Source organism: Eretmochelys imbricata, chromosome 7 (genome assembly GCF_965152235.1).
Source record: "Eretmochelys imbricata isolate rEreImb1 chromosome 7, rEreImb1.hap1, whole genome shotgun sequence".
NCBI lineage: Eukaryota > Metazoa > Chordata > Testudines > Cheloniidae > Eretmochelys > Eretmochelys imbricata.
Genome location: NC_135578.1, coordinates 24112492 through 24124596, shown reverse-complemented (window position 1 = coordinate 24124596; position 12105 = coordinate 24112492).

The window sequence follows — 12105 nt, the reverse complement described above, 5'->3', positions numbered from 1 at the left end:
CACGGGCTGCCTGCTGCAGCCCCCCATCTCCTGTGGCCCTGATGGGGCGGGGACACTCAGCTCTCTGGGGTTTGCCCTGGGATCCTCACAGCTCAGAGCCACTGCTATCCCCCTTCCGACTTTCTGTCGCCAGCCACTGCTGCTAGCGGAGATGGCTCCCCAGTCTGTCCTAGCACTGCAGGACACTGGCCCAGAGGGGCTGCTGGGCTGCTCCCACACTGAAACTGGGATGCCACTGGCCCGGAGGGGCTGCTGGGCTGCTCCCACACTGAAACTGGGATGCCACTGGCCCAGAGGGGCTGCTGGGCTGCTCCCACACTGAAACTGGGATGCCACTGGCCCAGAGGGGCTGCTGGGGCTGCTCTGGAAGATGTGGCCTGGCCTGGGGGCCTCCGTCCACTCTGCATGGGGTCTGAGTCAGTCGTGATGCAGCACCTGTGCAGGCCCATGCCCCTTCTCTTGTAGGCTGTGTGGCTTGTGCTGCGCTCTGCACTGATGCCATCCAGATGCTGCGAGGCCTCTTCCCTCTCTACGAAGCCCCTGCTGTGCGTGGGCACCTGGCCAAGCCTTGCCATGCCAGCTGGTTTCTTGGAGCCCATGGTGGCTGGCAGAGCCCGGGGTGACTCTCAGAGCAGCCAGGAGCAGCGCTTTCACAGCAGCAGGCCCTCAGCCAGGACTCCCTTCCACTGGGAGCTGGGATGCCCTTGGCTCCTGGCAGCTTCTGAGAAGAGCATGAGGCCCATCTCTTGGCACACACCTTCCCCCCACCGCGACGCCACAATTCCCAGCAGTGCTTCTCCTGAGCCTGGAGGATCTGTGTCCACAAGCAGGGCCGTGAGGACACGGGTAAACGCCATGCTGTGGAGATGCACACTGCTGCCAGGCACTGAACCCTTTACTGTGGCTGCCCCATGGACATCAGCGATGGGGGGGTGTCAAATTCTGAGCTGTTTCAGCCATCGCATCTAGGCAATCCCCCTCTCAAAGAATCTACCACTCCTGCTCTGGGCCTGGGGCCAGCCTCAGAGCTCTTGGCAGCTGCCTCTGCTCCTTGTTTAATGAAGCCCCTCTTCTAATTGGGACAGGCTCCCCTGCTTTCATTGGACAGGCTGCTGAGAAGGAGGCTGCTCCCATTTGGATGGCAGATGGGAGGAGGGCACAGGGATCACCCTGATTACAGAGCATGGTGCAGTGTGCGTGTTTGTGTAGTTAGCCACCTCAACACCCAGAGCCAGGCCCACCCAGAGCTTAGTCAATAAGGGAAGCTAAAGGCCACCAGCCCTGGAGCTACTGACCGTGTGGGGGAGGGGACTGAACACAGGTCTATATGCAAAGACGTGCTAATGAGGTGGCATGGGGTGCTCTTGGTGCTGTGCCTTTAAGAGGGAGCTGGGAGATGGCAGCCCCTCCCCGGCCTTTGAAACTATGTGTCTGGAAAAGTGCTTCAGGAGCCCAGGGCAGGCTGCATCTCTGCGAGGACAGAAGGCCCCAAGTGCGTAGCACTGATCCATTGACACAGCTTTGAAGGTGCTTTGGCTGTGGGGTTCCATGGTGCTACTCAGGGTAATGGGCCTCCACCCCCTGCTGGAAGATGCATGTGGACCTGCTTATCGCTCTTGAAGGAGTGGAAGGGGGAGTTCCTGAGCCTGCAGGATCTGTGTCTCCAAGAGAGGAGGTGAGGACACAGGTATACCAAAGGCCTGGAGGAGGAGGAGGAGGAGGAGGAGGGAGGTGGCTTGGTACCTGCTGGGAAGGTGTGGCACCAATGAAGCTGTTTCTGAGATGCAGCCTGCCCTGAGCTGCTGTAGTGTGGGGAGAAGCCACTGGGTTCTTGCCCTGCTGGGGTGGGACCCACGATAGAGGAGACGAGCAGCTAAGCCAGAGAGAAGCCATGGGGTGGTAACAGGACTGGAAACACGACGCAGCATTTGGGGGTGCCCTTAAATGCACTGTGGGGGGAGGGGGATTGACTAGAGGGATACCCTTTGGGGTGGGGAGGGCAGAGGATTCCCAAAAGGAGCTGATGTTTGTCAGGTGATGAGAATGTTCCCAATTATGCTAGAGAAGAGATCCAAGCCCTCCTGCCCCAGGGCACAGCCCAGCCACTAACTGCCTGGTATTGGGAAGAGCCTTCCCTGTGGGCAGGGTATCCCAGAGCTGCCTGCTGTAGGGTTTTTGGAGCAGACAGTGCTGGCACTGTAGGAGGCGGGATACCTGCTCGCTGGATCACTAGTCCAGCCCAGTAGGGAATTCCATAGCCCATCTCCTCTCAGTTTGGCTCCCTATGAGACTTAACACAAGCTCAACAGCCTGGAAAACTGAGCATGCCCTCTGGGGTCCCAAGGTCAGTGATGTTCCCCATAACAGCTCCACAATGCCCCTCATCATGGACTAATCTTGATCATTGGTCTCCCTCTGCACCTGGTCTTTCTGAAAGCTAAGATTCCAGGACTCGCATGTCTAGGGCTGGTTGCACAGTAACCCAGCACCATTCTCCATAGGAGTTGCCACGTGGGAACCATCTAGTGTAGCTTTCTCCATCCTGCCATACAGAACCAAGGGCAGCCTGTCTCTGATAGTGTTTAATTCTGTTTTGAAACGTACTCTGTGGTGTTCTGTAATATCCTGCAGCAGTGAGTTCCATGGGTTAACTGCAAGTTACATAAGAAGTTGTTCCTTTGATTAGGTGTGTGACCCTTTGTCCCAGTGTTGAGGGATGTGGGGAAAAGAGGCCCCTGGCTTCCTGGCCAGTGTGCACACTGCTGGGAACTGAGCAGCCTGGGAGCCCCAGCATCTCCTGTTTGTTTTCTTTCCGGTGGTCATTCTGGATAATCTAATTAAATGCTGGAGCCGTCCCGCCGGCTGTTTGTTTGTTGAAGACATTTCTCTGGTGACTCTCTCTGGTGGCTGAACCGATCTGAGTATGTGAGCAGGGCTGCAGCCGAGGCTCCCGGAACTCCCCAGACTCCCTTGACGGGATGGGAACAGCAAAGCCACTTGGGCCAATGCCAGGCAGCCCAGGATGGCTGATGTCTCTAGCTCCTGCTGAACTTTACCAGGCTTGCAAAGTCATGGCTAGGACCAGATCAGGAGGATGGGACTTACCCAGTCCAGCCCTTCTGTGGCTCCATTCCCCCTTGCAGCCTGGTTCAGCCCTGTCCAGACTGCCCTCTGGAGCATGCCAGGCTCAGGAGAGGGCTTTTAGCCATGCAGTACACTGGTGCCCGCGGAATGGGGGCAGTCAGGGGTTGGTCAAATGGTCCAATGAAAGTTCAATGGAGAATTAACCTTCCGTGCTGCTGGAGTGATCGAAGTAGCCTGTCATAGAATCATAGAGTCATAGAATATCAGGGTTGGAAGGGACCTCAGGAGGTCATCTAGTCCAACCCCCTGCTCAAAGCAGGACCAATCTGCTTTTGCCCCAGATCCCTAAATGGCCCCCCTCAAGGACTGAACTCACAATCCTGGGTTTAGCAGGCCAATGCTCAAACCACTGAGACTGAGCTATCCCTCCCCCTATCTGGTGGGGTCCTGGGCCCTTTAATCGCCTTTGTGGAAACTCCCAAGGCAGAGGTGCTTTAAAAGGGACCCTGGGAATCGCTTTGAAACCAAGTGGGGTCTTTCTAGCCTTCTCATGAACTGGACACAGAGCTCCTGGAGGGTAGGGAATGGCCTCTCCTCAAGGTTCCTTGTAGCATAATGGGCTCCTAGTCTGGAGCCGGAGCCTCTAGGTGCTTCTACATAATGAATGGCAGCCCAGCGGTGTGGGCATGGAGCCATGTGCTGATCTCCAGTTGGTGCGGGCTGGGGGGGTCTAATTCTCCATGTTAGGTGGTGTCTGGTGGGTGGGGAGGCAGAGTGCTAACTGACTTGGGGGCCCAGAGGCAGATGACTGGTAATTCTCTGCTTGTGAGGAGAGCAGGATGATACCTGATCACCTCATGCTGCAGTGAGGTGTTGGCCCCACCGCCCTCTGCTGGTTAACCTGCCTCAAACCTGCCTGTCAGTCCCCTCTCTTCCAGCTGAGCTTCCCTTTAGTTCACCAGGCAGAAGCTGGGAGTGCTGGAGTCAAAGGGCAAAGTGCCTGGAGTGAGCCTGCTGCCCTAGAGAGCCAAGGGTGGGGGGAGCTAGCATTGCTTTATCGCAGGGACTGAGGTTGAATCATACCCTACAGCAATAGTTTTGAAAGGTGCCTTTTTCCTTATAGGACTGGTCATGTGGAACTGTAATGGACAGACAACCCAATTCAAAATCACCAGGGGTGCATGGTGAATTGGATTTAAAAGCAGATAATGCACATTCCCCAGACAGCTCTGAGTCCCCTGCCTGACTCAGAGCATTAGCTGACCACACTGTCCCGTCTTCCTGTAGGAAAGGATAGTACATACAGTGGCGTTGTATGTATTCTTGCACCTTCCTCTGAAGCATCTGGTACTGGCTTTTGCTGGAGACAGGAAACTGGCCTAGATGGGCTAATCAGTCTGATCTACCATGACCAGGGCTACAGAACACTTGACGCTCCTAGTTGTGAGTCCCTGAAGTGCTTAAGTACTGCAGGGGTGGGAGCACCGTGGAAATACCTAGTGAAGTAGACCCTGGTCTGGATGGACTGTTGTTCTGACTGGGTAAGGGAGGGAAGGGGAGACAGGATTGTTCTGGTGGGGTAACTTGATTACATTTTATTTTAGCATTAGGCCAAGAGGCCCCAGGCTGGGTTAGCTCACGAGAGCCAGGGATTTACACCAGAAGCAGAACGGATCCAGTCTCTCTTGCTGGGATTTGGCTTAGAAAAGTTGCTGGCTGTCTCTCGCTGAGTGACTTCCCGGTGCCTGGATTGAAAATGCAGCTGGATAATGTTACACCGATCCATAAGATTCGTAACTAAAATGAGAGGAGAATCAATCTTCATGCTCTAATACATAAACTGCTCACAGCAAGGGTCAGGAAGACCCCCCTCCCCACACATACACATCATGTACAGTATTACACAATGAGCCAGCTGCATAATGGGCAGGTTACACATTCCTCAAGAACATCAGCTACTGGCTTCTTCCAGGCAGGGCACAGAGCTGATGGAGTCAGTGGCCTCTGGTTTCTCAGTCTATTGTTTCAAATGTGGCCAGTGTCGACTCTGTTTGTGTGGCCAAATGGGCTGGCTCCTCTGGACAGACAGAACTACCCGATTATCCTTCGTGAGGTTATATGGCAGGGGTGGGCCCATGCCATGCCACGCCATGCCATGCCACACAGCCCTCCCACCCAACACCGGAACCCTGCCCCAATTTCCTATGGCCAGAGCCCCCCCAGACCTGCTATGCTCAGGGCCCCCCAAGGACTGTGCCACAATTGCACAGCACCCTGTTCATCACCCCTGCCCAGGGCCCCCCGCCCACAGCCTCCCCCACAGAACCCCCACTCCTTAGTGCCCCAACACACAGAGATCTTCCCCGCCCCCTCACAGCCCAGCACACACACACACACCTGGTCCTCCAGAGACCCACTCCCCCATGTCCTGCCTCCCGGCCACACTCACCACCCCTGCTGGGAGGTGACTGTGTCTGCTGGGCTGAGCCAGCGGTGCAGCCAGGGCTGGTCCTGGGGTGGGGAATCACTCCGGCCCCTTGGGAGTGGTGTGATCAGCCAGGCCAGGGCCTGCCCCAGCCAGGCTCCCTCAGGACCCACTTGTGTGAAGGTGCCCAGCCAAGCCCCCCACACTGTCCCCCTGCCCCAACTGGCCAAGACTGGCCAGGCTTCTACACCAGTCTCCAGGCGGTTCAGCTCTAGGGAGACAGGCAAAGCCCCACAGGTGTTGGGAAGCAGAGACTGCCCGGAGCCAGAGGTGCACTGGGGTCCAGCCAGGGGGCAGCGAGAAGCCAGCAGATAGGGCCAGGGGGTGGAGAGGAACCCTCCTGAGAGGAGCAATTATGTGTGTGCAGGGGAGCCAGCAGGCTGGCGGGATCTCAGGGCACAGTGCAAGCAGAGCAGGCCTGGGCCCCTTCTGAGCATGGCCTGGCTCCATGGAGCCACGGGCACCATTGCAAACCCGGCACTGTGGGGTGAAGCGGGATTTGAAAGCCCAAAGAACTCTCCCAACTGACTATCCTAGGTCCTTGCTCTGGGATGGGGAGGAGGGGCCAGCACTGCTTAAACACTGGAATAAATTGCCTATGGAGGTTGGGGATTTTTAAGAGCAGGTTAGACAAACACCTGTCAGGAATGGTCTAGATAATACTTAGTCCTGCCATGAATGCAGAGGACTGGACTAGGTGACCTCTCCAGTTCTATGATTCTCACCCCGTCCAGATTAGTGTGTGTGGGGGGGAAACGACCAGTGCACCTTTGCCCTGACCTGGGGGACCCTCTAGTTAAAACTGGCCCCAAATGCCAATATTTCATGGGAAATTTGAACCAAAAATAAATCACCCCCCCCCGAATTTCTAGTGAATTTTTCCAGTTTTTCAACAAAAACGGAACCCAAATGCCTACATTTTTTCAGTTGTCAAAAACCTTTCTGGGGAAAGATGCTGAGCGGTGAAAAACCCAACCCCCCAAGTGTTAACAGAACCTAGATAGTTTGACTATAAAAGCTGGGTGCTGATTTTTCATTAAGGAATCCGAAACATTTCCAGCCAAGGGAAAGTTCTCTGGGAAATGTTCATTTTGTCAACCAGCCTTTCCGGGGGCGGGTGTGTGTGTGTGTGGGGGTGCTGAGTCTATGTGTACCAGCCCTGCCTGTTGGGGTCCCGAGGTGGGTGCAGTCTCCTCAGCCCCCGACCCACAAGGAGCTGTGGGCTGATCTGGCCAAAGAAGGATCTGAGCAGAGACCCATCCTTGCTTCTTACGGCCCCTTCGGTCTCCACCAGTGTGGGCCAGGACCCAGCCTCCAGTGGCCACCACCTGCCCCATTCACCGCCCCGGCTCAGTTGCTCTGCTAGATCAAAGGCCATCGCTGTCCCTCAAAGGGGATGTCCCGTTTTCCTCGGCAGGGAAGGCCCGGTGTCCCGCTTGGAGCTGGAGCCTCCCGTCCCGGGTGTGGCCGGCTGAGCTCCACTCCCAGCGCCCTGACACGCGAGCAGGGGAGCAGCCCCTTGCACCTGGGAGGGCCGGGTGGCCATTGGCTGCCGCGGGAGCAGGGGCTGGGCCGGGGGTGCAGCCTGCAGCGCTTTGCCCAAAAGCTGGGGCCCCGGCTTACTGGTGGAGGGGCTCTGGGGGCACGGAGGAGAGAGGCAGGAGCCGGAAGGAGGCAGGGACCGGCCCCCCCTGGCAGCAGCTTCTCCGAGACTCTCTCCAGCCTCCCTCTCCACTGCTCGGGGAGCCTCGGGAGTTTCCTCCCCGATGCGTGGCGGGCAAGGAGCGCGGCGATCTCGCTGAGGGGCCGGAGCCGAGCGCCCGCCGGGTCCCAGCCCGGCTCCCAGGGGCGTGAGAGCCGGGATTTGCGGAGTATGCTGGCGGGCAGCAGGTAACGCCGCGCCGCTCCCTGGGGGAGCCCGGGCGGGCCCGCGCGCACCGGGGGCCGGGCAGGGGCAGCAGCTGCGGGGCTGCGACGGGAACCAGGTGGCTGGGCGCCCCCGGGGAATCCCAGGGCCTCTCTGTGCAGCCGGGCTTGTCTCTCGTGCGCCTCTGCCCGTGTCCCCCTCTGCCCCTCTCCAGGGCGGGGAACAGCCCCAGCAGGAGCCTCCCTAGCCCCAGAGCGCCCTGGACACACGCTTCCCTCTTCACCAGCGCTGGGAACTTTCCAGGGGAAACCCCTGGTCTGGTCCGTTCCATCCGCTGCGGCTTCCCCTTCGCTCCAGTTCCCCTCCCACGCGCTGCCCCTGCAGCCTCTGCCCATTTCCCCGCCCCGCGCGGTCTGGGAGCTCTTTGGATGCACCGTGGCTTTGCAGGCACCCAGCAGAAGGGTGGTCTTGGGTCCGAACAGAGTCCTCCCGACAGGGCCTCCCGGGCAGGAGACCAGTTCCGTGGGGAGATGGGGGGAGCTGCCCTGAGTGGGAAGCTTAGCCAGTGTGCACTGGTGCTGTGGTCCCCATCCTGTTGCAGCTCCCTGTATAAAGCTTGTCCCAGGGTATGTCAGGGGAACTGCTTACCTGGGCCTGGTGAGGGACAGGGGCCAAAAGCTGGGGATGGGGAGACAGGAAGGGGCAATGCATCCTGGACAGCTGAGCTGACTCTCCACTCTGGAGCTGGCAGGGGTTTGGGGAAGGGACAGGTTACAGAGCTCCTTGGAGCATCTCTCTCAGGCTCTGGGTTTGCCTTGGCTTTCACTGGGCCCTGGAACACGCGAGGGGAGAGGGACGTCAGCCGGACAACCGTTAACAAACAGTTACAGGGAGGAGACAGGAGAGGTAAGATCCGAAGGGATCCCGCCCAAGTATTCACACTCATAGCAGTGCACACTACTGCACGCTCATGCCGCTGTGCGTGCTTGCGCTCTCAACTATGCACAATCACATACTTGCATTGCAACCACAACCATCCACTCATCCTCTGAGGGTCAGAACAGCGCACGCTCATGCTGTTGCACACTCACAGCTGCACACTTGCACTCCTGGGTGTACACAGCCTGGTTGGAGAGAGCTGGGAATGGCCGCTGGGAAGCAGGAAGGCCTGAGGTTGGCAGGCCGGCGTGGGGTTGTTAGCTCGCTGCCTTGGTGTGAGCGTATGCAGTGACACTTCTGCCGGGGGAACCTGCCCTGCCCGTTCCCCTCTCCCCAGCGCTGGGGCACCCATGTCCTGTTGAAACTTGGCTTCTCTCCTTCCCAGGGGGACAGAGTTGTGCCATGCTGGAGAGGTGGCCCCTCCTCATTGGGGCTGGAATCAGGGGTGCTGGCTTTGCTGATTAAAAGCTCCAACAGGGGACCTGTGCCTCTACCCCTGCCTCCTGTCCTTTGCCCCTCACTTTCTCTGCCCTCTTCCCCTGCATTCCTCCCCTCCACCCCCCACCTCCTGTTGGTGTCAATGGGAATCCTGGGGAGAGAGATCACAGATGTGTAAGTGAGCCTGGACTCTCTCCTGTTTGGATTCATTGGGATTGTCTCAGCTCAGTGAGGAGGGGGCATCTGATCTGGCCTGGCTGTGTTGGGCAGGGTTTGTCGGTGCCCCAGAAGCTCTTACTTTCAGGTGTCTCTGGTTTGATCTACTTTGTTAGTCTCTAGACCCTGCTTAGTCTCATGGGGGAAAGCACCTGCTTGGTTTTGCCTAGGAGCAGAAGGGGTGTGGGGCTCCTGTGCAGCTGAAGCAAGAGGTGGAAAGTGATGGCTAGCATGTGTGGGCCCTCAGCCCTGGCTATGCCTCTGTCCCCATTGGAAAGCTGGACTCTGCATTGCTGAGGATGCAATGACCCTCTTTAGCTGTCTCAGGGCTGCACTACTCCAGCTACATGTTAGAGGGAGGAGCAAGAGCCCCATTTGCATTGCATGAGAGCCCTCGATTCCCAGGCTTCTGCCAGTGCAGATTTGTAGAGAAGTTCCCATCACTCCTGGCCTGCAGCACTGACAGCTCTTCTGCCCCAGCTGTGGACTTTGGGGTACGATCTGGTGTTCATCAGCTGTGGGGGCAAGAGAAGCAGTGCCCCCCATCGTTAATTCATGTGAGCCTCTGCCAGCTGCAGAGTTTTGATGGGCCTGGATTCCAGGCATGTGTTCAGCCCATGTTGGAAGGGAGCCCCCTGGTCTGAGAGGAGTTTCCCCTCCTCTTTGGCTGGCTCTGCCAATACCTGTCCTCCCTGTTCTGGATGGCACCACATGTGCGGCACTCCAGGCTCCTCACCAAACCACTGCAACATGCAATAACGCAGCCCAGGTCCATCTGACTCATTCCCTGGGCCCTGCCAAGGCATCTCCCTTTTACAGCTCTATGCAGAACTGCCCAAGCTGCTCTAGAGGGAAGGATCCCAGAGCCCAGGGCTGCGATGCAGAGAACAAACGCCCCTCTGCCCCCTCGAGCAGATCCCTGTATGACATGGCTAAGGCCCACTGGCTCGGGGGTGGGGGGGCAGGGGGAAGGGAGTGTTGGGTAAAGCTTGCACTGCTGCTGGCTGCTCTGCGGGGAGGCAACACGGTCCCATGGGTAGAGCACGGGGCAGTGGGAAGACCTGGGTTCCATTCCCAGCACTGATGCTGACTCGCTGTGTGTCCTTCCCCTCTGCACAATGGAGATAAGAACGCTGCTGACCGTCCCCTTTGAGAGCTAGCAGTGGAAAAGTGCAGTGTGAGGCCCAAGTATCAGCCAGGCTGTCAGTCAGGCCTTTCGCCAGCTCTGAACTCAAGGCAAATGAGAGAAGCTAAGTGCGGGGGAGAGTTTCCTCCCCAAATGGGCTGGGCTCTTGCTGCCTTCCGCGGGCTCGTCCTCAGGCTGAACTCCTACCCGTTTCACCAACCGTGGGACAATTTAAACTGGGGAAGCTTTGGATGTGGCTTTCAATCTGTCTGTGTTTAAATCTGGCTCACATCAGTTAATAGCGGACCACTCCAATGGGAGTGTGTCCACATGGGGCTGCACCAGTTCATCTAAACCAGTGCAACATCCCCCATTAGTCAAACCAGTGCAACGCTGTGTGCAAAGCAAGCCTCAGTATCCCCTTTATGGGCATTAGTGGATGCCTGAAGCCCGAGGTGGGGTATGGGAGAGGATTGGTACATGGTGGGGGATGGGTTTAGCTTGCAGTTACCCTCTGCCTTTAATGATGGTTACTGCAGCCTCTCTCTATTCTCCATCTTGGGGTGCAATGCTCGGGGAAATGGGAGCTCTTACAAACTGCCACCAAAGTTCCAGGGAGCCCTTGGTGCCAGGTGTCATCCTTTCTCGCCCCTCCGTGAGTTCCCCCAGTCTCTGCGCTGTTGCCAATCTCTCTGCTCTGTTTCCGGGTTGCTGGGGTCCGGGCTGGGACACGGAAGAGCTCAAACAGAGAGAAATAAGTGAAAGGGACATAAAAACAAGCCAATTCTGTGGTAGTCTAGCTCTTTCCTATGGTGCCAGAGCAGTATGGGGAATGTTATACTGGACTGGGCCCAACAGCCTGTCATGTCTGGTGTCTGACTGCAGGAGGGATGGAGGGTCCGTCTAGACCATTACCTGCTCTTCTCTAGAGGCCAATGGGGGATGGTGCTTTTGATAGAAAAGAAATTGTCCCTCCCACACCCAGGCCTATGCATAAGTGCACAGCATTATCCTGGGGTAGAGATTTCTTCACTCACCTACTCAAGCTGGTGATAACTCTATTTCCTGAAGCATCAGGATCAATGGCCCTTGGGGTAGTCTTTGTCCCAGCTGGTGTCACTGCAGATGCTGTTCTTCTTCAGATAAATGTCTAACCCTTAGTGGAATCTTCCTAAACTACTTTCCTCTGTAATATCCTGCATCAGCAAGTCCCATAGATTAACAGTGTTTTTTTTTAGCAGTTAAATTTGTTGCCCTTCAGCTTGAGTGAATTAATGCACACTGGAGGGAATCATTTGAATGAATCACACCTGTTGCTGGGTTCTAAATGAACTGTGACAGCTCAGGGAAAAGTCATGTACGGCACTGTGGACAGCTCTGAGATATCTGACTATCAGAAAAAGCAAACCGAATGGCAAGGTGCATAAGGAGTGGGCTAGGAGACAATATTGAATAATAATAATGCTGCAAGGACTAGGATGCCTCCATGTAAATGAGTACTAACATGTGAACTGGAATGTGTTTTCGGTTCTGGCAACCTCAGAAAGGATACAGCAATGGGGAGAGGCTGCCCACGGAGAGGTGACATGATGGGGACATTGTATTTCAGAGAACAGGGATGCTCTCCCCTGGTGTTTCGCAGCCTTCTGAGGTGGTGACCCCATACCCGAAATAACAACTGTTGGTGATCCCCTTCCATCACTTACATTGGCTACAGAAGTCAGAGTATCGAAGGTAGCAATGCTGAGCTGCCTCAGTATGTGCATGTGGTCAGAGGCTGCCAGAGAAAACTTGACCATGAAGGGTCTGGATGTGCCAGGCATGGGGGAGCTTCAGAATGTAATGAAATTGGCAGCGCTGTGTGACGCTCCTGCCCCCATGGGTTGGAAAAACACTGCTCTAGACGTATGCAAAATAGTGACTGGTTTAGAGATGGCAGATTGGGTCGCC